Source organism: Leptidea sinapis, chromosome 33 (assembly GCF_905404315.1).
Source record: "Leptidea sinapis chromosome 33, ilLepSina1.1, whole genome shotgun sequence".
Lineage (NCBI taxonomy): Eukaryota > Metazoa > Arthropoda > Insecta > Lepidoptera > Pieridae > Leptidea > Leptidea sinapis.
Genome location: NC_066297.1, coordinates 11,660,136 through 11,686,510, shown reverse-complemented (window position 1 = coordinate 11,686,510; position 26,375 = coordinate 11,660,136).

The following is a 26,375-nucleotide window of genomic DNA, read 5'->3' as shown; positions in this document are numbered from 1 at the left end:
TATCACAGGTTCTCGAGGGTGCAGAGAACGATATTTTAATCATTTTTCACTCCCAGAGGGCCGCCGTGCAAGATTATGATCACAAAAATATGAATATCGTATCCGAGGTTCTCGAGAGTGCACAGAATGATTTTGTGATCGTTTTTGAAATCCTCGTTCTCGAGGATGCAGACAACGATTTGGTGATCATTTTTCAAATCCAAGATGGCCGCCGCACAAAATTATGATTTTAGCAATATGGATATCGTGTCCGAGGTTCTAGAGGTTGCAGAGAACAATTCTGTGATCATCTTTTCAATCCAAGAGAGCTGCCGCAAACAATTATGTTTTCAGCAATATAGATATCGTGGCCGAGGTTCTCGAGGGTGGAGAAAACAATTTTGGGATCATTTTTAAATCCGAGATGGCCGCCGCTCAAAATTATGATAACTACATTATGAGTATCGTATCAGAGGTTCTCGAGGGTGCAGAGAACGATTTTGTGATTATTTTTGAAATCCAAGAGGGCTGCCGCAAACAATTATGTTCTCAGCAATATGGTTATCGTGGCCGAGGTTCTCGAGGGTGCAGAAAACAATTTTGGGATCATTTTTAAATCCGAGATGGCCGCCGCTAAAAATTATGATAACTACATTATGGGTATCGTATCACAGGTTCTCGAGGGTGCAGAGAACGATTTTATGATCATTTTTCAAATCCAAAATGGCCGCCGCTCAAAAGTATGATAACTACATTATGGGTACCGTATCCGAGTTTCTCGAGGGTGCTGAGAACGATTTTGTGATCATTTTTCAAATCCAAGAGGGCCGCCGTGCAAGATTATGATCACAAAAATATGGGTATCGTATCCGAGGTTCTCGAGAGTGCAGAGAACGATTTTGTGATAATTTTTCAAATCAAAGATGGCCGCCGCACAAAATTATGATTTCAGCAATATGGATATCGTACCCGAGGTTCTCGAGGGTGCAGAGAACGATTTGGTGATCATTTTTCAAATCCAAGATGGCCGCCGCACAAAATTATGATTTCAGCAATATGGATATCGTACCCGAGGTTCTCGAGGTTGCAGAGAACAATTCTGTGATCATCTTTTCAATCCAAGAGAGCTGTCGCAAACAATTATGTTTTCAGCAATATGGATATCGTGGCCGAGGTTCTCGAGGGTGCAGAAAATAATTTTGGGATCATTTTTAAATCCGAGATGGCCGCCGCTCAAAATTATGATGACTACATTATGGGTATCGTATCAGAGGTTCTCGTGGGTGCAGAGAACGATTTTGTGATCATTTTTGAAATCCAAGAGGGCTGCCGCAAACAATTATGTTCTCAGCAATATGGATATCGTGGCCGAGGTTCTAGAGGGTGCAGAAAACAATTTTGGGATCATTTTTAAATCCGAGATGGCCGCCGCACAAAATTATGATTTTAGCAATATGGATATCGTGTCCGAGGTTCTCGAGGGTGCAGAGAACGATTTTGTGATAATTTTTCAAATCAAAGATGGCCGCCTCACAAAATTATGATTTCAGCAATATGGATATCTTGTCCTAGGTTCTCGAGGGTGCAGAGAACGATTTTGTGATCATTTTTGAAATCCAAGAGGGCTGCCGCAAACAATTATGTTCTCAGCAATATGGATATCGTGGCCGAGGTTCAAAAGGGTGCAGAAAACAATTTTGGGATCATTTTTAAATCCGAGATGGCCGCCGCACAAAATTATGATTTTAGCAATATGGATATCGTGTCCGAGGTTCTCGAGGGTGCAGAGAACGATTTTGTGATAATTTTTTAAATCAAAGATGGCCACCGCACAAAATTATGATTTCAGCAATATGGATATCTTGTCCTAGGTTCTCGAGGGCGCAGAGAACGATTTGGTGATCATTTTTGCAAATCCAAGATGGCCGCCGCACAAAATTATGATTTTAAAAATATGGATATCGTGTCCGAGGTTCACGAGGTTGCAGAGAACAATTCTGTGATCATCTTTTCAATCCAAGAGAGCTGCCGCAAACAATTATGTTTTCAGCAATATAGATATCGTGGCCGAGGTTCTCGAGGGTGGAGAAAACAATTTTGGGATCATTTTTAAATCCGAGATGGCCGCCGCTCAAAATTATGATAACTACATTATGGGTATCGTATCCGAGGTTCTCGAGGGTGCTGAGAACGATATTTTAATCATTTTTCACTTCGAAGAGGGCCGCCATGCAAGATTATGATCACAAAAATATGAATATCGTATCCGAGGTTCTCGAGAGTGCACAGAACGATTTTGTGATCATTTTTGAAATCCAAGATGGCCGCTGCTCAAAATTATGATAACTACATTATGGGTATCGTATCCGAGGTTCTCGAGGGTGCAGAGAACGATTTGTTGATCATTTTTCAAATCTAAGATGGCCGCCGCACAAAATTATGATTTCAGCAATATGGATATCGTACCCGAGGTTCTCGAGGGTGCAGAGAACGATTTGGTGATCATTTTTCAAATCCAAGATGGCCGCCGCACAAAATTATGATTTTAGCAATATGGATATCGTGTCCGAGGTTCTCGAGGTTGCAGAGAACAATTCTGTGATCATCTTTTCAATCCTAGAGAGCTGCCGCAAACAATTATGTTTTCAGCAATATAGATATCGTGGCCGAGATTCTCGAGGGTGGAGAAAATAATTTTGGGATCATTTTTAAATCCGAGATGGCCGCCGCTCAAAATTATGATAACTACATTATAGGTATCGTATCACAGGTTCTCGAGGGTGCAGAGAACGATATTTTAATCATTTTTCACTCCCAGAGGGCCGCCGTGCAAGATTATGATCACAAAAATATGAATATCGTATCCGAGGTTCTCGAGAGTGCACAGAATGATTTTGTGATCGTTTTTGAAATCCTCGTTCTCGAGGATGCAGACAACAATTTGGTGATCATTTTTCAAATCCAAGATGGCCGCCGCACAAAATTATGATTTTAGCAATATGGATATCGTGTCCGAGGTTCTAGAGGTTGCAGAGAACAATTCTGTGATCATCTTTTCAATCCAAGAGAGCTGCCGCAAACAATTATGTTTTCAGCAATATAGATATCGTGGCCGAGGTTCTCGAGGGTGGAGAAAACAATTTTGGGATCATTTTTAAATCCGAGATGGCCGCCGCTCAAAATTATGATAACTACATTATGAGTATCGTATCAGAGGTTCTCGAGGGTGCAGAGAACGATTTTGTGATCATTTTTGAAATCCAAGAGGGCTGCCGCAAACAATTATGTTCTCAGCAATATTGTTATCGTGGCCGAGGTTCTCGAGGGTGCAGAAAACAATTTTGGGATCATTTTTAAATCCGAGATGGCCGCCGCTAAAAATTATGATAACTACATTATGGGTATCGTATCACAGGTTCTCGAGGGTGCAGAGAACGATTTTGTGATCATTTTTCAAATCCAAAATGGCCGCCGCTCAAAAGTATGATAACTACATTATGGGTACCGTATCCGAGTTTCTCGAGGGTGCTGAGAACGATTTTGTGATCATTTTTCAAATCCAAGAGGGCCGCCGTGCAAGATTATGATCACAAAAATATGGGTATCGTATCCGAGGTTCTCGAGAGTGCAGAGAACGATTTTGTGATAATTTTTCAAATCAAAGATGGCCGCCGCACAAAATTATGATTTCAGCAATATGGATATCGTACCCGAGGTTCTCGAGGGTGCAGAGAAGGATTTGGTGATCATTTTTCAAATCCAAGATGGCCGCCGCACAAAATTATGATTTCAGCAATATGGATATCGTACCCGAGGTTCTCGAGGTTGCAGAGAACAATTCTGTGATCATCTTTTCAATCCAAGAGAGCTGTCGCAAACAATTATGTTTTCAGCAATATGGATATCGTGGCCGAGGTTCTCGAGGGTGCAGAAAATAATTTTGGGATCATTTTTAAATCCGAGATGGCCGCCGCTCAAAATTATGATGACTACATTATGGGTATCGTATCAGAGGTTCTCGTGGGTGCAGAGAACGATTTTGTGATCATTTTTGAAATCCAAGAGGGCTGCCGCAAACAATTATGTTCTCAGCAATATGGATATCGTGGCCGAGGTTCTAGAGGGTGCAGAAAACAATTTTGGGATCATTTTTAAATCCGAGATGGCCGCCGCACAAAATTATGATTTTAGCAATATGGATATCGTGTCCGAGGTTCTCGAGGGTGCAGAGAACGATTTTGTGATAATTTTTCAAATCAAAGATGGCCGCCTCACAAAATTATGATTTCAGCAATATGGATATCTTGTCCTAGGTTCTCGAGGGTGCAGAGAACGATTTTGTGATCATTTTTGAAATCCAAGAGGGCTGCCGCAAACAATTATGTTCTCAGCAATATGGATATCGTGGCCGAGGTTCAAAAGGGTGCAGAAAACAATTTTGGGATCATTTTTAAATCCGAGATGGCCGCCGCACAAAATTATGATTTTAGCAATATGGATATCGTGTCCAAGGTTCTCGAGGGTGCAGAGAACGATTTTGTGATAATTTTTCAAATCAAAGATGGCCGCCGCACAAAATTATGATTTCAGCAATATGGATATCTTGTCCTAGGTTCTCGAGGGCGCAGAGAACGATTTGGTGATCATTTTTGCAAATCCAAGATGGCCGCCGCACAAAATTATGATTTTAAAAATATGGATATCGTGTCCGAGGTTCACGAGGTTGCAGAGAACAATTCTGTGATCATCTTTTCAATCCAAGAGAGCTGCCGCAAACAATTATGTTTTCAGCAATATAGATATCGTGGCCGAGGTTCTCGAGGGTGGAGAAAACAATTTTGGGATCATTTTTAAATCCGAGATGGCCGCCGCTCAAAATTATGATAACTACATTATGGGTATCGTATCCGAGGTTCTCGAGAGTGCACAGAACGATTTTGTGATCATTTTTGAAATCCAAGATGGCCGCCGCACAAAATTATGATTTTAGCAATATGGATATCGTGTCCGAGGTTCTCGAGGTTGCAGAGAACAATTCTGTGATCATCTTTTCAATCCTAGAGAGCTGCCGCAAACAATTATGTTTTCAGCAATATAGATATCGTGGCCGAGATTCTCGAGGGTGGAGAAAATAATTTTGGGATCATTTTTAAATCCGAGATGGCCGCCGCTCAAAATTATGATAACTACATTATGGGTATCGTATCCGAGGTTCTCGAGGGTGCTGAGAACAATTTGGTGATCATTTTTTAAATCCAAAATGGCCGCCGCACAAAATTATGATTTCAGCAATATGGAATTCGTACCCGAGGTTCTCGAGGGTGCAGAGAACGATTTGGTGATCATTTTTCAAATCCAAGATGGCCGCCGCACAAAATTATGATTTCAGCAATATGGAATTCGTACCCGAGGTTCTCGAGGGTGCAGAGAACGATTTGGTGATCATTTTTCAAATCCAAGATGGCCGCCACACAAAATTATGATTTCAGCAATATGGATATCGTGGCCGAGGTTCTCGAGGGTGGAAAAAACAATTTTGAGATCATTTTTAAATCCGAGATGGCCGCCGCTCAAAATTATGATAACTACATTATGGGTATCGTATCAGAGGTTCTCGAGGGTGCAGAGAACGATTTTGTGATCATTTTTGAAATCCAAGAGGGCTGCCGCAAACAATTATGTTCTCAGCAATATGGATATCGTACCCGAGTTTCTCGAGGGTGCAGAGAACGATTTGGTGATCATTTTTCAAATCCAAGATGGCCCCCGCACAAAATTATGATTTTAGCAATATGGATATCGTGTCCGAGGTTCTAGAGGTTGCAGAGAACAATTCTGTGATCATCTTTTCAATCCAAGAGAGCTGCCGCAAACAATTATGTTTTCAGCAATATAGATATCGTGGCCGAGGTTCTCGAGGGTGGAGAAAACAATTTTGGGATCATTTTTAAATCCGAGATGGCCGCCGCACAAAATTATGATAACTACATTATGAGTATCGTATCAGAGGTTCTCGAGGGTGCAGAGAACGATTTTGTGATCATTTTTGAAATCCAAGAGGGCTGCCGCAAACAATTATGTTCTCAGCAATATGGATATCGTGGCCGAGGTTCTCGAGGGTGCAGAAAACAATTTTGGGATCATTTTTAAATCCGAGATGGCCGCCGCTAAAAATTATGATAACTACATTATGGGTATCGTATCACAGGTTCTCGAGGGTGCAGAGAACGATTTTGTGATCATTTTTCAAACCCAAGATGGCCGCCGCTCAAAAGTATGATAACTACATTATGGGTACCGTATCCGAGGTTCTCGAGGGTGCTGAGAACGATTTTGTGATCATTTTTCAAATCCAAGAGGGCTGCCGCAAACAATTATGTTCTCAGCAATATGGATATCGTGGCCGAGGTTCTCGAGGGTGCAGAAAAGAATTTTGGGATCATTTTTAAATCCGAGATGGCCGCCGCTAAAAATTATGATAACTACATTATGGGAATCGTATCACAGGTTCTCGAGGGTGCAGAGAACGATTTTGTGATCATTTTTCAAATCCAAGAGGGCCGCCGTGCAAGATTATGATCACAAAAATATGGGTATCGTATCCGAGGTTCTCGAGAGTGCAGAGAACGATTTTGTGATAATTTTTCAAATCAAAGATGGCCGCCGCACAAAATTATGATTTCAGCAATATGGATATCGTACCCGAGGTTCTCGAGGGTGCAGAGAACGATTTGGTGATCATTTTTCAAATCCAAGATGGCCGCCGCACAAAATTATGATTTCAGCAATATGGATATCGTACCCGAGGTTCTCGAGGTTGCAGAGAACAATTCTGTGATCATCTTTTCAATCCAAGAGAGCTGTCGCAAACAATTATGTTTTCAGCAATATAGATATCGTGGCCGAGGTTCTCGAGGGTGGAGAAAACAATTTTGGGATCATTTTTAAATCCGAGATGGCCGCCGCTCAAAATTATAATAACTACATTATGGGTATCGTATCCGAGGTTCTCGAGGGTGCTGAGAACGATATTTTAATCATTTTTCACTTCCAAGAGGGCCACCGTGCAAGATTATGATCACAAAAATATGAATATCGTATCCGAGGTTCTCGAGAGTGCACAGAACGATTTTGTGATCATTTTTGAAATCCAAGATGGCCGCTACTCAAAATTATGATAACTACATTATGGGTATCGTATCCGAGGTTCTCGAGGGTGCAGAGAACGATTTTGTGACCATTTTTCAAATCCAAGATGGCCGCCGCACAAAATTAAGATTTCAGCAATATGGATATCGTACCCGAGGTTCTCGAGGGTGCAGAGAACGATTTGGTGATCATTTTTCAAATCCAAGATGGCCGCCGCACAAAATTATGATTATAGCAATATGGATATTGTGTCCGAGGTTCTCGAGGTTGCAGAGAACAATTCTGTGATCATCTTTTCAATCCAAGAGGGCTGCCGCAAACAATTATGTTCTCAGCATTATGGATATCGTGGCCGAGGTTCTCGAGGGTGCAGAAAACAATTTTGGGATCATTTTTAAATCCGAGATGGCCGCCGCTCAAAATTATGATAACTACATTATCGGTATCGTATCAGAGGTTCTCGAGGGTGCAGAGAACGATTTTGTGATCATTTTTGAAATCCAAGAGGGCTGCCGCAAACAATTATGTTCTCAGCAATATGGATATCGTGGCCGAGGTTCTAGAGGGTGCAGAAAACAATTTTGGTATCATTTTTAAATCCGAGATGGCCGCCGCACAAAATTATGATTTTAGCAATATGGATATCGTGTCCGAGGTTCTCGAGGGTGCAGAGAACGATTTTGTGATAATTTTTCAAATCCAAGATGGCCGCCGCACAAAATTAAGATTTCAGCAATATGGATATCGTACCCGAGGTTCTCGAGGGTGCAGAGAACGATTTGGTGATCATTTTTCAAATCCAAGATGGCCGCCGCACAAAATTATGATTATAGCAATATGGATATTGTGTCCGAGGTTCTCGAGGGTGCAGAGAACGATTTGGTGATCATTTTTCAAATCCAAGATGGCCGCCGCACAAAATTATGATTTCAGCAATATGGATATCGTACCCGAGGTTCTCGAGGTTGCAGAGAACAATTCTGTGATCATCTTTTCAATCCAAGAGAGCTGTCGCAAACAATTATGTTTTCAGCAATATGGATATCGTGGCCGAGGTTCTCGAGGGTGCAGAAAATAATTTTGGGATCATTTTTAAATCCGAGATGGCCGCCGCTCAAAATTATGATGACTACATTATGGGTATCGTATCAGAGGTTCTCGTGGGTGCAGAGAACGATTTTGTGATCATTTTTGAAATCCAAGAGGGCTGCCGCAAACAATTATGTTCTCAGCAATATGGATATCGTGGCCGAGGTTCTAGAGGGTGCAGAAAACAATTTTGGGATCATTTTTAAATCCGAGATGGCCGCCGCACAAAATTATGATTTTAGCAATATGGATATCGTGTCCGAGGTTCTCGAGGGTGCAGAGAACGATTTTGTGATAATTTTTCAAATCAAAGATGGCCGCCTCACAAAATTATGATTTCAGCAATATGGATATCTTGTCCTAGGTTCTCGAGGGTGCAGAGAACGATTTTGTGATCATTTTTGAAATCCAAGAGGGCTGCCGCAAACAATTATGTTCTCAGCAATATGGATATCGTGGCCGAGGTTCAAAAGGGTGCAGAAAACAATTTTGGGATCATTTTTAAATCCGAGATGGCCGCCGCACAAAATTATGATTTTAGCAATATGGATATCGTGTCCGAGGTTCTCGAGGGTGCAGAGAACGATTTTGTGATAATTTTTCAAATCAAAGATGGCCGCCGCACAAAATTATGATTTCAGCAATATGGATATCTTGTCCTAGGTTCTCGAGGGCGCAGAGAACGATTTGGTGATCATTTTTGCAAATCCAAGATGGCCGCCGCACAAAATTATGATTTCAGCAATATGGATATCGTACCCGAGGTTCTCGAGGTTGCAGAGAACAATTCTGTGATCATCTTTTCAATCCAAGAGAGCTGTCGCAAACAATTATGTTTTCAGCAATATGGATATCGTGGCCGAGGTTCTCGAGGGTGCAGAAAATAATTTTGGGATCATTTTTAAATCCGAGATGGCCGCCGCTCAAAATTATGATGACTACATTATGGGTATCGTATCAGAGGTTCTCGTGGGTGCAGAGAACGATTTTGTGATCATTTTTGAAATCCAAGAGGGCTGCCGCAAACAATTATGTTCTCAGCAATATGGATATCGTGGCCGAGGTTCTAGAGGGTGCAGAAAACAATTTTGGGATCATTTTTAAATCCGAGATGGCCGCCGCACAAAATTATGATTTTAGCAATATGGATATCGTGTCCGAGGTTCTCGAGGGTGCAGAGAACGATTTTGTGATAATTTTTCAAATCAAAGATGGCCGCCTCACAAAATTATGATTTCAGCAATATGGATATCTTGTCCTAGGTTCTCGAGGGTGCAGAGAACGATTTTGTGATCATTTTTGAAATCCAAGAGGGCTGCCGCAAACAATTATGTTCTCAGCAATATGGATATCGTGGCCGAGGTTCAAAAGGGTGCAGAAAACAATTTTGGGATCATTTTTAAATCCGAGATGGCCGCCGCACAAAATTATGATTTTAGGAATATGGATATCGTGTCCGAGGTTCTCGAGGGTGCAGAGAACGATTTTGTGATAATTTTTCAAATCAAAGATGGCCGCCGCACAAAATTATGATTTCAGCAATATGGATATCTTGTTCTAGGTTCTCGAGGGCGCAGAGAACGATTTGGTGATCATTTTTGCAAATCCAAGATGGCCGCCGCACAAAATTATGATTTTAAAAATATGGATATCGTGTCCGAGGTTCACGAGGTTGCAGAGAACAATTCTGTGATCATCTTTTCAATCCAAGAGAGCTGCCGCAAACAATTATGTTTTCAGCAATATAGATATCGTGGCCGAGGTTCTCGAGGGTGGAGAAAACAATTTTGGGATCATTTTTAAATCCGAGATGGCCGCTGCTCAAAATTATGATAACTACATTATGGGTATCGTATCCGAGGTTCTCGAGGGTGCTGAGAACGATATTTTAATCATTTTTCACTTCGAAGAGGGCCGCCGTGCAAGATTATGATCACAAAAATATGAATATCGTATCCGAGGTTCTCGAGAGTGCACAGAACGATTTTGTAATCATTTTTGAAATCCAAGATGGCCGCTGCTCAAAATTATGATAACTACATTATGGGTATCGTATCCGAGGTTCTCGAGGGTGCAGAGAACGATTTGTTGATCATTTTTCAAATCTAAGATGGCCGCCGCACAAAATTATGATTTCAGCAATATGGATATCGTACCCGAGGTTCTCGAGGGTGCAGAGAACGATTTGGTGATCATTTTTCAAATCCAAGATGGCCGCCGCACAAAATTATGATTTTAGCAATATGGATATCGTGTCCGAGGTTCTCGAGGTTGCAGAGAACAATTCTGTGATCATCTTTTCAATCCTAGAGAGCTGCCGCAAACAATTATGTTTTCAGCAATATAGATATCGTGGCCGAGATTCTCGAGGGTGGAGAAAATAATTTTGGGATCATTTTTAAATCCGAGATGGCCGCCGCTCAAAATTATGATGACTACATTATGGGTATCGTATCAGAGGTTCTCGTGGGTGCAGAGAACGATTTTGTGATCATTTTTGAAATCCAAGAGGGCTGCCGCAAACAATTATGTTCTCAGCAATATGGATATCGTGGCCGAGGTTCTAGAGGGTGCAGAAAACAATTTTGGGATCATTTTTAAATCCGAGATGGCCGCCGCACAAAATTATAATTTTAGCAATATGGATATCGTGTCCGAGGTTCTCGAGGGTGCAGAGAACGATTTTGTGATAATTTTTCAAATCAAAGATGGCCGCCTCACAAAATTATGATTTCAGCAATATGGATATCTTGTCCTAGGTTCTCGAGGGTGCAGAGAACGATTTTGTGATCATTTTTGAAATCCAAGAGGGCTGCCGCAAACAATTATGTTCTCAGCAATATGGATATCGTGGCCGAGGTTCAAAAGGGTGCAGAGAACGATTTTGTGATAATTTTTAAATCCGAGATGGCCGCCGCACAAAATTATGATTTTAGCAATATGGATATCGTGTCCGAGGTTCTCGAGGGTGCAGAGAACGATTTTGTGATAATTTTTCAAATCAAAGATGGCCGCCGCACAAAATTATGATTTCAGCAATATGGATATCTTGTCCTAGGTTCTCGAGGGCGCAGAGAACGATTTGGTGATCATTTTTGCAAATCCAAGATGGCCGCCGCACAAAATTATGATTTTAAAAATATGGATATCGTGTCCGAGGTTCACGAGGTTGCAGAGAACAATTCTGTGATCATCTTTTCAATCCAAGAGAGCTGCCGCAAACAATTATGTTTTCAGCAATATAGATATCGTGGCCGAGGTTCTCGAGGGTGGAGAAAACAATTTTGGGATCATTTTTAAATCCGAGATGGCCGCCGCTCAAAATTATGATAACTACATTATGGGTATCGTATCCGAGGTTCTCGAGGGTGCTGAGAACGATATTTTAATCATTTTTCACTTCGAAGAGGGCCGCCGTGCAAGATTATGATCACAAAAATATGAATATCGTATCCGAGGTTCTCGAGAGTGCACAGAACGATTTTGTGATCATTTTTGAAATCCAAGATGGCCGCTGCTCAAAATTATGATAACTACATTATGGGTATCGTATCCGAGGTTCTCGAGGGTGCAGAGAACGATTTGTTGATCATTTTTCAAATCTAAGATGGCCGCCGCACAAAATTATGATTTCAGCAATATGGATATCGTACCCGAGGTTCTCGAGGGTGCAGAGAACGATTTGGTGATCATTTTTCAAATCCAAGATGGCCGCCGCACAAAATTATGATTTTAGCAATATGGATATCGTGTCCGAGGTTCTCGAGGTTGCAGAGAACAATTCTGTGATCATCTTTTCAATCCTAGAGAGCTGCCGCAAACAATTATGTTTTCAGCAATATAGATATCGTGGCCGAGATTCTCGAGGGTGGAGAAAATAATTTTGGGATCATTTTTAAATCCGAGATGGCCGCCGCTCAAAATTATGATAACTACATTATAGGTATCGTATCACAGGTTCTCGAGGGTGCAGAGAACGATATTTTAATCATTTTTCACTCCCAGAGGGCCGCCGTGCAAGATTATGATCACAAAAATATGAATATCGTATCCGAGGTTCTCGAGAGTGCACAGAATGATTTTGTGATCGTTTTTGAAATCCTCGTTCTCGAGGATGCAGACAACGATTTGGTGATCATTTTTCAAATCCAAGATGGCCGCCGCACAAAATTATGATTTTAGCAATATGGATATCGTGTCCGAGGTTCTAGAGGTTGCAGAGAACAATTCTGTGATCATCTTTTCAATCCAAGAGAGCTGCCGCAAACAATTATGTTTTCAGCAATATAGATATCGTGGCCGAGGTTCTCGAGGGTGGAGAAAACAATTTTGGGATCATTTTTAAATCCGAGATGGCCGCCGCTCAAAATTATGATAACTACATTATGAGTATCGTATCAGAGGTTCTCGAGGGTGCAGAGAACGATTTTGTGATCATTTTTGAAATCCAAGAGGGCTGCCGCAAACAATTATGTTCTCAGCAATATTGTTATCGTGGCCGAGGTTCTCGAGGGTGCAGAAAACAATTTTGGGATCATTTTTAAATCCGAGATGGCCGCCGCTAAAAATTATGATAACTACATTATGGGTATCGTATCACAGGTTCTCGAGGGTGCAGAGAACGATTTTGTGATCATTTTTCAAATCCAAAATGGCCGCCGCTCAAAAGTATGATAACTACATTATGGGTACCGTATCCGAGTTTCTCGAGGGTGCTGAGAACGATTTTGTGATCATTTTTCAAATCCAAGAGGGCCGCCGTGCAAGATTATGATCACAAAAATATGGGTATCGTATCCGAGGTTCTCGAGAGTGCAGAGAACGATTTTGTGATAATTTTTCAAATCAAAGATGGCCGCCGCACAAAATTATGATTTCAGCAATATGGATATCGTACCCGAGGTTCTCGAGGGTGCAGAGAACGATTTGGTGATCATTTTTCAAATCCAAGATGGCCGCCGCACAAAATTATGATTTCAGCAATATGGATATCGTACCCGAGGTTCTCGAGGTTGCAGAGAACAATTCTGTGATCATCTTTTCAATCCAAGAGAGCTGTCGCAAACAATTATGTTTTCAGCAATATGGATATCGTGGCCGAGGTTCTCGAGGGTGCAGAAAATAATTTTGGGATCATTTTTAAATCCGAGATGGCCGCCGCTCAAAATTATGATGACTACATTATGGGTATCGTATCAGAGGTTCTCGAGGGTGCAGAGAACGATTTTGTGATCATTTTTGAAATCCAAGAGGGCTGCCGCAAACAATTATGTTCTCAGCAATATGGATATCGTGGCCGAGGTTCTAGAGGGTGCAGAAAACAATTTTGGGATCATTTTTAAATCCGAGATGGCCGCCGCACAAAATTATGATTTTAGCAATATGGATATCGTGTCCGAGGTTCTCGAGGGTGCAGAGAACGATTTTGTGATAATTTTTCAAATCAAAGATGGCCGCCTCACAAAATTATGATTTCAGCAATATGGATATCTTGTCCTAGGTTCTCGAGGGTGCAGAGAACGATTTTGTGATCATTTTTGAAATCCAAGAGGGCTGCCGCAAACAATTATGTTCTCAGCAATATGGATATCGTGGCCGAGGTTCAAAAGGGTGCAGAAAACAATTTTGGGATCATTTTTAAATCCGAGATGGCCGCCGCACAAAATTATGATTTTAGCAATATGGATATCGTGTCCGAGGTTCTCGAGGGTGCAGAGAACGATTTTGTGATAATTTTTCAAATCAAAGATGGCCGCCGCACAAAATTATGATTTCAGCAATATGGATATCTTGTCCTAGGTTCTCGAGGGCGCAGAGAACGATTTGGTGATCATTTTTGCAAATCCAAGATGGCCGCCGCACAAAATTATGATTTTAAAAATATGGATATCGTGTCCGAGGTTCACGAGGTTGCAGAGAACAATTCTGTGATCATCTTTTCAATCCAAGAGAGCTGCCGCAAACAATTATGTTTTCAGCAATATAGATATCGTGGCCGAGGTTCTCGAGGGTGGAGAAAACAATTTTGGGATCATTTTTAAATCCGAGATGGCCGCCGCTCAAAATTATGATAACTACATTATGGGTATCGTATCCGAGGTTCTCGAGGGTGCTGAGAACGATATTTTAATCATTTTTCACTTCGAAGAGGGCCGCCGTGCAAGATTATGATCACAAAAATATGAATATCGTATCCGAGGTTCTCGAGAGTGCACAGAACGATTTTGTGATCATTTTTGAAATCCAAGATGGCCGCTGCTCAAAATTATGATAACTACATTATGGGTATCGTATCCGAGGTTCTCGAGGGTGCAGAGAACGATTTGTTGATCATTTTTCAAATCTAAGATGGCCGCCGCACAAAATTATGATTTCAGCAATATGGATATCGTACCCGAGGTTCTCGAGGGTGCAGAGAACGATTTGGTGATCATTTTTCAAATCCAAGATGGCCGCCGCACAAAATTATGATTTTAGCAATATGGATATCGTGTCCGAGGTTCTCGAGGTTGCAGAGAACAATTCTGTGATCATCTTTTCAATCCTAGAGAGCTGCCGCAAACAATTATGTTTTCAGCAATATAGATATCGTGGCCGAGATTCTCGAGGGTGGAGAAAATAATTTTGGGATCATTTTTAAATCCGAGATGGCCGCCGCTCAAAATTATGATAACTACATTATGGGTATCGTATCCGAGGTTCTCGAGGGTGCTGAGAACAATTTGGTGATCATTTTTTAAATCCAAGATGGCCGCCGCACAAAATTATGATTTCAGCAATATGGAATTCGTACCCGAGGTTCTCGAGGGTGCAGAGAACGATTTGGTGATCATTTTTCAAATCCAAGATGGCCGCCGCACAAAATTATGATTTCAGCAATATGGAATTCGTACCCGAGGTTCTCGAGGGTGCAGAGAACGATTTGGTGATCATTTTTCAAATCCAAGATGGCCGCCACACAAAATTATGATTTCAGCAATATGGATATCGTGGCCGAGGTTCTCGAGGGTGGAAAAAACAATTTTGAGATCATTTTTAAATCCGAGATGGCCGCCGCTCAAAATTATGATAACTACATTATGGGTATCGTATCAGAGGTTCTCGAGGGTGCAGAGAACGATTTTGTGATCATTTTTGAAATCCAAGAGGGCTGCCGCAAACAATTATGTTCTCAGCAATATGGATATCGTACCCGAGTTTCTCGAGGGTGCAGAGAACGATTTGGTGATCATTTTTCAAATCCAAGATGGCCCCCGCACAAAATTATGATTTTAGCAATATGGATATCGTGTCCGAGTTTCTAGAGGTTGCAGAGAACAATTCTGTGATCATCTTTTCAATCCAAGAGAGCTGCCGCAAACAATTATGTTTTCAGCAATATAGATATCGTGGCCGAGGTTCTCGAGGGTGGAGAAAACAATTTTGGGATCATTTTTAAATACGAGATGGCCGCCGCACAAAATTATGATAACTACATTATGAGTATCGTATCAGAGGTTCTCGAGGGTGCAGAGAACGATTTTGTGATCATTTTTGAAATCCAAGAGGGCTGCCGCAAACAATAATGTTCTCAGCAATATGGATATCGTGGCCGAGGTTCTCGAGGGTGCAGAAAACAATTTTGGGATCATTTTTAAATCCGAGATGGCCGCCGCTAAAAATTATGATAACTACATTATGGGTATCGTATCACAGGTTCTCGAGGGTGCAGAGAACGATTTTGTGATCATTTTTCAAACCCAAGATGGCCGCCGCTCAAAAGTATGATAACTACATTATGGGTATCGTATCCGAGGTTCTCGAGGGTGCTGAGAACGATTTTGTGATCATTTTTCAAATCCAAGAGGGCTGCCGCAAACAATTATGTTCTCAGCAATATGGATATCGTGGCCGAGGTTCTCGAGGGTGCAGAAAAGAATTTTGGGATCATTTTTAAATCCGAGATGGCCGCCGCTAAAAATTATGATAACTACATTATGGGAATCGTATCACAGGTTCTCGAGGGTGCAGAGAACGATTTTGTGATCATTTTTCAAATCCAAGAGGGCCGCCGTGCAAGATTATGATCACAAAAATATGGGTATCGTATCCGAGGTTCTCGAGAGTGCAGAGAACGATTTTGTGATAATTTTTCAAATCAAAGATGGCCGCCGCACAAAATTATGATTTCAGCAATATGGATATCGTACCCGAGGTTCTCGAGGGTGCAGAGAACGATTTGGTGATCATTTTTCAAATCCAAGATGGCCGCCGCACAAAATTATGATTTCAGCAATATGGATATCGTACCCGAGGTTCTCGAGGTTGCAGAGAACAATTCTGTGATCATCTTTTCAATCCAAGAGAGCTGTCGCAAACAATTATGTTTTCAGCAATATAGATATCGTGGCCGAGGTTCTCGAGGGTGGAGAAAACAATTTTGGGATCATTTTTAAATCCGAGATGGCCGCCGCTCAAAATTATAATAACTACATTATGGGTATCGTATCCGAGGTTCTCGAGGGTGCTGAGAACGATATTTTAATCATTTTTCACTTCCAAGAGGGCCACCGTGCAAGATTATGATCACAAAAATATGAATATCGTATCCGAGGTTCTCGAGAGTGCACAGAACGATTTTGTGATCATTTTTGAAATCCAAGATGGCCGCTACTCAAAATTATGATAACTACATTATGGGTATCGTATCCGAGGTTCTCGAGGGTGCAGAGAACGATTTTGTGACCATTTTTCAAATCCAAGATGGCCGCCGCACAAAATTAAGATTTCAGCAATATGGATATCGTACCCGAGGTTCTCGAGGGTGCAGAGAACGATTTGGTGATCATTTTTCAAATCCAAGATGGCCGCCGCACAAAATTATGATTATAGCAATATGGATATTGTGTCCGAGGTTCTCGAGGTTGCAGAGAACAATTCTGTGATCATCTTTTCAATCCAAGAGGGCTGCCGCAAACAATTATGTTCTCAGCATTATGGATATCGTGGCCGAGGTTCTCGAGGGTGCAGAAAACAATTTTGGGATCATTTTTAAATCCGAGATGGCCGCCGCTCAAAATTATGATAACTACATTATCGGTATCGTATCAGAGGTTCTCGAGGGTGCAGAGAACGATTTTGTGATCATTTTTGAAATCCAAGAGGGCTGCCGCAAACAATTATGTTCTCAGCAATATGGATATCGTGGCCGAGGTTCTAGAGGGTGCAGAAAACAATTTTGGGATCATTTTTAAATCCGAGATGGCCGCCGCACAAAATTATGATTTTAGCAATATGGATATCGTGTCCGAGGTTCTCGAGGGTGCAGAGAACGATTTTGTGATAATTTTTCAAATCCAAGATGGCCGCCGCACAAAATTAAGATTTCAGCAATATGGATATCGTACCCGAGGTTCTCGAGGGTGCAGAGAACGATTTGGTGATCATTTTTCAAATCCAAGATGGCCGCCGCACAAAATTATGATTATAGCAATATGGATATTGTGTCCGAGGTTCTCGAGGGTGCAGAGAACGATTTGGTGATCATTTTTCAAATCCAAGATGGCCGCCGCACAAAATTATGATTTCAGCAATATGGATATCGTACCCGAGGTTCTCGAGGTTGCAGAGAACAATTCTGTGATCATCTTTTCAATCCAAGAGAGCTGTCGCAAACAATTATGTTTTCAGCAATATGGATATCGTGGCCGAGGTTCTCGAGGGTGCAGAAAATAATTTTGGGATCATTTTTAAATCCGAGATGGCCGCCGCTCAAAATTATGATGACTACATTATGGGTATCGTATCAGAGGTTCTCGTGGGTGCAGAGAACGATTTTGTGATCATTTTTGAAATCCAAGAGGGCTGCCGCAAACAATTATGTTCTCAGCAATATGGATATCGTGGCCGAGGTTCTAGAGGGTGCAGAAAACAATTTTGGGATCATTTTTAAATCCGAGATGGCCGCCGCACAAAATTATGATTTTAGCAATATGGATATCGTGTCCGAGGTTCTCGAGGGTGCAGAGAACGATTTTGTGATAATTTTTCAAATCAAAGATGGCCGCCTCACAAAATTATGATTTCAGCAATATGGATATCTTGTCCTAGGTTCTCGAGGGTGCAGAGAACGATTTTGTGATCATTTTTGAAATCCAAGAGGGCTGCCGCAAACAATTATGTTCTCAGCAATATGGATATCGTGGCCGAGGTTCAAAAGGGTGCAGAAAACAATTTTGGGATCATTTTTAAATCCGAGATGGCCGCCGCACAAAATTATGATTTTAGCAATATGGATATCGTGTCCGAGGTTCTCGAGGGTGCAGAGAACGATTTTGTGATAATTTTTCAAATCAAAGATGGCCGCCGCACAAAATTATGATTTCAGCAATATGGATATCTTGTCCTAGGTTCTCGAGGGCGCAGAGAACGATTTGGTGATCATTTTTGCAAATCCAAGATGGCCGCCGCACAAAATTATGATTTCAGCAATATGGATATCGTACCCGAGGTTCTCGAGGTTGCAGAGAACAATTCTGTGATCATCTTTTCAATCCAAGAGAGCTGTCGCAAACAATTATGTTTTCAGCAATATGGATATCGTGGCCGAGGTTCTCGAGGGTGCAGAAAATAATTTTGGGATCATTTTTAAATCCGAGATGGCCGCCGCTCAAAATTATGATGACTACATTATGGGTATCGTATCAGAGGTTCTCGAGGGTGCAGAGAACGATTTTGTGATCATTTTTGAAATCCAAGAGGGCTGCCGCAAACAATTATGTTCTCAGCAATATGGATATCGTGGCCGAGGTTCTAGAGGGTGCAGAAAACAATTTTGGGATCATTTTTAAATCCGAGATGGCCGCCGCACAAAATTATGATTTTAGCAATATGGATATCGTGTCCGAGGTTCTCGAGGGTGCAGAGAACGATTTTGTGATCATTTTTCAAATCAAAGATGGCCGCCTCACAAAATTATGATTTCAGCAATATGGATATCTTGTCCTAGGTTCTCGAGGGTGCAGAGAACGATTTTGTGATCATTTTTGAAATCCAAGAGGGCTGCCGCAAACAATTATGTTCTCAGCAATATGGATATCGTGGCCGAGGTTCAAAAGGGTGCAGAAAACAATTTTGGGATCATTTTTAAATCCGAGATGGCCGCCGCACAAAATTATGATTTTAGCAATATGGATATCGTGTCCGAGGTTCTCGAGGGTGCAGAGAACGATTTTGTGATAATTTTTCAAATCAAAGATGGCCGCCGCACAAAATTATGATTTCAGCAATATGGATATCTTGTTCTAGGTTCTCGAGGGCGCAGAGAACGATTTGGTGATCATTTTTGCAAATCCAAGATGGCCGCCGCACAAAATTATGATTTTAAAAATATGGATATCGTGTCCGAGGTTCACGAGGTTGCAGAGAACAATTCTGTGATCATCTTTTCAATCCAAGAGAGCTGCCGCAAACAATTATGTTTTCAGCAATATAGATATCGTGGCCGAGGTTCTCGAGGGTGGAGAAAACAATTTTGGGATCATTTTTAAATCCGAGATGGCCGCTGCTCAAAATTATGATAACTACATTATGGGTATCGTATCCGAGGTTCTCGAGGGTGCTGAGAACGATATTTTAATCATTTTTCACTTCGAAGAGGGCCGCCGTGCAAGATTATGATCACAAAAATATGAATATCGTATCCGAGGTTCTCGAGAGTGCACAGAACGATTTTGTGATCATTTTTGAAATCCAAGATGGCCGCTGCTCAAAATTATGATAACTACATTATGGGTATCGTATCCGAGGTTCTCGAGGGTGCAGAGAACGATTTGTTGATCATTTTTCAAATCTAAGATGGCCGCCGCACAAAATTATGATTTCAGCAATATGGATATCGTACCCGAGGTTCTCGAGGGTGCAGAGAACGATTTGGTGATCATTTTTCAAATCCAAGATGGCCGCCGCACAAAATTATGATTTTAGCAATATGGATATCGTGTCCGAGGTTCTCGAGGTTGCAGAGAACAATTCTGTGATCATCTTTTCAATCCTAGAGAGCTGCCGCAAACAATTATGTTTTCAGCAATATAGATATCGTGGCCGAGATTCTCGAGGGTGGAGAAAATAATTTTGGGATCATTTTTAAATCCGAGATGGCCGCCGCTCAAAATTTTGATAACTACATTATGGGTATCGTATCCGAGGTTCTCGAGGGTGCTGAGAACGATTTGGTGATCATTTTTCAAATCCAAGATGGCCGCCGCACAAAATTATGATTTCAGCAATATGGAATTCGTACCCGAGGTTCTCGAGGGTGCAGAGAACGATTTGGTGATCATTTTTCAAATCCAAGATGGCCGCCGCACAAAATTATGATTTCAGCAATATGGATATCGTGGCCGAGGTTCTCGAGGGTGGAAAAAACAATTTTGAGATCATTTTTAAATCCGAGATGGCCGCCGCTCAAAATTATGATAACTACATTATGGGTATCGTATCAGAGGTTCTCGAGGGTGCAGAGAACGATTTTGTGATCATTTTTGAAATCCAAGAGGGCTGCCGCAAACAATTATGTTCTCAGCAATATGGATATCGTACCCGAGTTTCTCGAGGGTGCAGAGAATGATGTGGTGATCATTTTTCAAATCCAAGATGGCCCCCGCACAAAATTATGATTTTAGCAATATGGATATCGTGTCCGAGGTTCTAGAGGTTGCAGAGAACAATTCTGTGATCATCTTTTCAATCCAAGAGAGCTGCCGCAAACAATTATGTTTTCAGCAATATAGATATCGTGGCCGAGGTTCTCGAGGGTGGAGAAAACAATTTTGGGATCATTTTTAAATCCGAGATGGCCGCCGCACAAAATTATGATAACTACATTATGAGTATCGTATCAGAGGTTCTCGAGGGTGCAGAGAACGATTTTGTGATCATTTTTGAAATCCAAGAGGGCTGCCGCAAACAATTATGTTCTCAGCAATATGGATATCGTGGCCGAGGTTCTCGAGGGTGCAGAAAACAATTTTGGGATCATTTTTAAATCCGAGATGGCCGCCGCTAAAAATTATGATAACTACATTATGAGTATCGTATCAGAGGTTCTCGAGGGTGCAGAGAACGATTTTGTGATCATTTTTGAAATCCAAGAGGGCTGCCGCAAACAATTATGTTCTCAGCAATATGGATATCGTGGCCGAGGTTCTCGAGGGTGCAGAAAACAATTTTGTGATCATTTTTCAAATCCAAGAGGGCCGCCGTGCAAGATTATGATCACAAAAATATGGGTATCGTATCCGAGGTTCTCGAGAGTGCAGAGAACGATTTTGTGATAATTTTTCAAATCAAAGATGGCCGCCGCACAAAATTATGATTTCAGCAATATGAATATCGTACCCGAGGTTCTCGAGGGTGCAGAGAACGATTTGGTGATCATTTTTCAAATCCAAGATGGCCGCCGCACAAAATTATGATTTCAGCAATATGGATATCGTACCCGAGGTTCTCGAGGTTGCAGAGAACAATTCTGTGATCATCTTTTCAATCCAAGAGAGCTGTCGCAAACAATTATGTTTTCAGCAATATAGATATCGTGGCCGAGGTTCTCGAGGGTGGAGAAAACAATTTTGGGATCATTTTTAAATCCGAGATGGCCGCCGCTCAAAATTATAATAACTACATTATGGGTATCGTATCCGAGGTTCTCGAGGGTGCTGAGAACGATATTTTAATCATTTTTCACTTCCAAGAGGGCCACCGTGCAAGATTATGATCACAAAAATATGAATATCGTATCCGAGGTTCTCGAGAGTGCACAGAACGATTTTGTGATCATTTTTGAAATCCAAGATGGCCGCTGCTCAAAATTATGATAACTACATTATGGGTATCGTATCCGAGGTTCTCGAGGGTGCAGAGAACGATTTTGTGACCATTTTTCAAATCCAAGATGGCCGCCGCACAAAATTAAGATTTCAGCAATATGGATATCGTACCCGAGGTTCTCGAGGGTGCAGAGAACGATTTGGTGATCATTTTTCAAATCCAAGATGGCCGCCGCACAAAATTATGATTATAGCAATATGGATATTGTGTCCGAGGTTCTCGAGGTTGCAGAGAACAATTCTGTGATCATCTTTTCAATCCAAGAGGGCTGCCGCAAACAATTATGTTCTCAGCATTATGGATATCGTGGCCGAGGTTCTCGAGGGTGCAGAAAACAATTTTGGGATCATTTTTAAATCCGAGATGGCCGCCGCTCAAAATTATGATAACTACATTATCGGTATCGTATCAGAGGTTCCCGAGGGTGCAGAGAACGATTTTGTGATCATTTTTGAAATCCAAGAGGGCTGCCGCAAACAATTATGTTCTCAGCAATATGGATATCGTGGCCGAGGTTCTAGAGGGTGCAGAAAACAATTTTGGTATCATTTTTAAATCCGAGATGGCCGCCGCACAAAATTATGATTTTAGCAATATGGATATCGTGTCCGAGGTTCTCGAGGGTGCAGAGAACGATTTTGTGATAATTTTTCAAATCAAAGATGGCCGCCTCACAAAATTATGATTTCAGCAATATGGATATCTTGTCCTAGGTTCTCGAGGGTGCAGAGAACGATTTTGTGATCATTTTTGAAATCCAAGAGGGCTGCCGCAAACAATTATGTTCTCAGCAATATAGATATCGTGGCCGAGGTTCACGAGGTTGCAGAGAACAATTCTGTGATAATCTTTTCAATCCAAGAGAGCTGCCGCAAACAATTATGTTTTCAGCAATATAGATATCGTGGCCGAGGTTCTCGAGGGTGGAGAAAACAATTTTGGGATCATTTTTAAATCCGAGATGGCCGCCGCTCAAAATTATGATAACTACATTATGGGTATCGTATCCGAGGTTCTCGAGGGTGCAGAGAAGGATTTGGTGATCATTTTTCAAATCCAAGATGGCCGCCGAACAAAATTATGATTTCAGCAATATGGATATCGTACCCGAGGTTCTCGAGGGTGCAGAGAACGATTTGGTGATCATTTTTCAAATCGAAGATGGCCGCCGCACAAAATTATGATTTTAGCAATATGGATATCGTGTCCGAGGTTCTCGAGGTTGCAGAGAACAATTCTGTGATCATCTTTTCAATCCTAGAAAGCTGCCGCAAACAATTATGTTTTCAGCAATAAAGATATCGTGGCCGAGGTTCTCGAGGGTGGAGAAAATAATTTTGGGACCATTTTTAAATCCGAGATGGCCGCCGCTCAAAATTATGATAACTACATTATGGGTATCGTATCCGAGGTTCTCGAGGGTGCTGAGAACGATATTTTAATCATCTTTCACTTCCAAGAGGGCCGCCGTGCAAGATTATGATCACAAAATATGAATATCGTATCCGAGGTTCTCGAAGGTGCAGAGAACAATTTGGTGATCATTTTACAAATCCAAGATGGCCGCCGCACAAAATTATGATTTCAGCAATATGGAATTCGTACCCGAGGTTCTCGAGGGTGCAGAGAACGATTTGGTGATCATTTTTCAAATCCAAGATGGCCGCCGCACAAAATTATGATTTCAGCAATATGGATATCGTGGCCGAGGTTCTCGAGGGTGGAAAAAACAATTTTGGGATCATTTTTAAATCCGAGATGGCCGCCGCTCAAAATTATGATAACTACATTATGGGTATCGTATCAGAGGTTCTCGAGGGTGCAGAGAACGATTTTGTGATCATTTTTGAAATCCAAGAGGGCTGCCGCAAACAATTATGTTCTCAGCAATATGGATATCGTACCCGAGTTTCTCGAGGGTGCAGAGAACGATTTGGTGATCATTTTTCAAATCCAAGATGGCCGCTGCTCAAAATTATGATAACTACATTATGGGTATCGTATCCGAGGTTCTCGAGGGTGCAGAGAACGATTTTGTGATCATTTTTGAAATGCAAGAGGGCTGCCGCAAACAATTATGTTCTCAGCAATATGGATATCGTGGCCTAGGTTCTCGAGGGTGCAGAAAACAATTTTGGGATCATTTTTAAATCCGAGATGGCCGCCGCTCAAAATTATGATAACTACATTATAGGTATCGTATCACAGGTTCTCGAGGGTGCTGAGAACGATATTTTAATCATTTTTCACTCCCAAGAGGGCCGCCGTGCAAGATTATGATCACAAAAATATGAATATCGTATCCGAGGTTCTCGAGAGTGCACAGAACGATTTTGTGATCATATTTGAAATCCAAGATGGCCGCTGCTCAAAATTATGATAACTACATTATGGGTATCGTATCCGAGGTTCTCGAGGGTGCAGAGAACGATTTTGTGATCATTTTTCAAATCCTAGATGGCCGCCGCACAAAATTATGATTTCAGCAATATGGAATTCGTACCCGAGGTTCTCGAGGGTGCAGAGAACGATTTGGTGATCATTTTTCAAATCCAAGATGGCCGCCGCACAAAATTATGATTTAAGCAATATGGATATCGTGGCCGAGGTTCTCGAGGGTGGAAAAAACAATTTTGGGATCATTTTTAAATCCGAGATGGCCGCCGCTCATAATTATGATAACTACATTATGGGTATCGTATCCAGAGGTTCTCGAGGGTGCAGAGAACGATTTTGTGATCATTTTTGAAATCCAAGAGGGCTGCCGCAAACAATTATGTTATCAGCAATATGGATATCGTACCCGAGTTTCTCGAGGGTGCAGAGAACGATTTGGTGATCATTTTTCAAAACCAAGATGGCCGCCGTACAAAATTATGATTTCAGCAATATGGATATCGTGTCCGAGGTTCTCGAGGGTGCAGAGAACGATTTCGTGATTATTTTTCCAATCCAAGATGGCCGCCGCACAAAATTATGGATTTAGCAATATGGTTATCGTGTCCGAGGTTCTCAAATGTGCAGAAAACAATTTTGGGATCATGTTTAAATCCGAGATGGCCGCCGCTTAACTACATTATGTTTATCGTATCAGAGGTTCTCGAATTTGCAAAGAACGATTTTGTGATCATTTTACAAATCCAAGATGGCCGTCGCTCAAAAGTATGATAACTACATTATGGGTATCGTATCCGAGGTTCTCGAGGGTGCTGAGAAAGATTTTGTGATCATTTTTCAAATCCAAGATGGCCGCGGCACAAAATTATGATTTCAGCAATATGGATATCGTACCCGAGAATCTCGAGGGTGCAGAGAACGATTTGGTGATCATTTTTCAAATCCAAGATGGCCGCCGCACAAAATTATGATTTCAGCAATATGGATATCGCACCCGAGGTTCTCGAGGGTGCAGAGAACGATTTGGTGATCATTTTTCAAATCCAAGATGGCCGCTGCTCAAAATTATGATAACTACATTATGGGTATCGTATCCGAGGTTCTCGAGGTCGCAGAGAACGATTTTGTGATCATTTTACAAATCCAAGAGGGCCACCGTGCAAGATAATGATCACAAAAATATGGGTATCGTATCCGAGGTTCTCGAGAGTGCAGAGAACGATTTTGTGATAATTTTTCAAATCAAAGATGGCCGCCGCACAAAATTATGATTTTTGCAATATGGATATCGCGTGAGAGTTTCTCGAGGGTGCAGAGAATTATTCTGTGATCATTTTTGAAATCCAAGAGCGCTGCCGCAAACAATAATGTTTTCAGCAATATGGATATCGTGTCCGAGGTTCTCGAAGGTGCAGAAAATAATTTTGGGATCATTTTTAAGTCCAGAGTGTGCAGAGAACGATTTAGTGATAATTTTTCAAATCAAAGATGGCCGCCGCACAAAATTATTATTTCAGCAATATGGATATCGTACCCGAGGTTCTCGAGGGTGCAGAAAACGATTTGGTGATCTTTTTTCAAATCCAAGATGGCCGCCGCACAAAATTATGATTTTAGCAATATGGATATCGTGTCCGAGGTTCTCGAGGTTGCAGAGAACAATTCTGTGATCATCTTTTCAATCCAAGAGAGCTGCCGCAAACAATTATGTTTTCAGCAATATAGACATCGTGGGCGAGGTTCTCGAGGGTGGAGAAAACAATTTTGGGATCATTTTTAAATCCGAGATGGCCGCCGCTCAAAATTATGATAACTACATTATGGGTATCGTAACCGAGGTTGTCGAGGGTGCTGAGAACGATATTTTAATCATTTTTCACTTCCAAGAGGGCCGC